The following is a 613-nucleotide window of genomic DNA, read 5'->3' as shown; positions in this document are numbered from 1 at the left end:
TTTTTTTTTTTTTTGCTGTTGCTGTGTGATATGTGTGACAGTGTTTGAGCTCAGCGCTGTTGTAACTGGTAAGGAAGTGACTGTTTATCAATCTTATTGTTTGTTATTTTCATGGTGCTTTCGTTGGAGCTGCTGCTGCTGCTGCTGCTTCCACTACTGCCTGGAGTGCAATCTTTGCCCATTACAGACTCTTTGGTTTTCAACCTAGTCATTTCCTTTAAGAGTGTTAGAGGGGACTGATTAAGAAACGGCCAGCAAAAGTAGTACATGTGCTGCAACGGAGATAAGGCTCATTTTGAGGAATGCTTGACTGATAAGAGAGTGGGGGGAAAAAACAGCCACAGTTGATACATTTAGGAGAGGTGCTATGCAAATAATAGGCAAAATGAAGTTTTTAAAATAAATTCACTTAGGTGTTACAGGCGATATAACAGTGTGATAAAGTAGCACAGGAGAGCTATAAAGTTAGTATCCAGCAGCAGGAGGTGAAAATTATAGGTGATAATAGAGTGAAAAAAATCCATAAAGATATAACCATAAAAAGCTATTAAACATTAAATATATCTAATATAGGGATGTTATAGGATTGTCATAGTGATCCCCCCCCCCCCCC

The 613-nt window shown here is 38.8% G+C and overlaps 1 protein-coding gene across 3 annotated transcripts in view; it reads left to right on the top strand.

The window, feature by feature from the left end:
- Positions 1–613, top strand: part of LOC104918401 (zinc finger protein 516) — a 44,611-nt gene that overhangs the window by 3,460 nt on the left and 40,538 nt on the right. For 2 of the 3 annotated variants that reach the window (XM_019264941.2, XM_010730145.3), the window contains exon 1: positions 1–68. The exons of the other annotated variant lie outside the window; for it this stretch is intronic. The gene's annotated coding sequence lies outside the window, so the exon portion shown is untranslated. The remainder of the gene's footprint in view (positions 69–613) is intronic. 3 annotated transcript variants of the gene reach the window in all.

This window comes from Larimichthys crocea, chromosome XIII, assembly GCF_000972845.2.
Source record: "Larimichthys crocea isolate SSNF chromosome XIII, L_crocea_2.0, whole genome shotgun sequence".
In the NCBI taxonomy this organism is placed as follows: domain Eukaryota; kingdom Metazoa; phylum Chordata; class Actinopteri; family Sciaenidae; genus Larimichthys; species Larimichthys crocea.
This window is presented reverse-complemented; position numbering and strand designations above follow the sequence as displayed.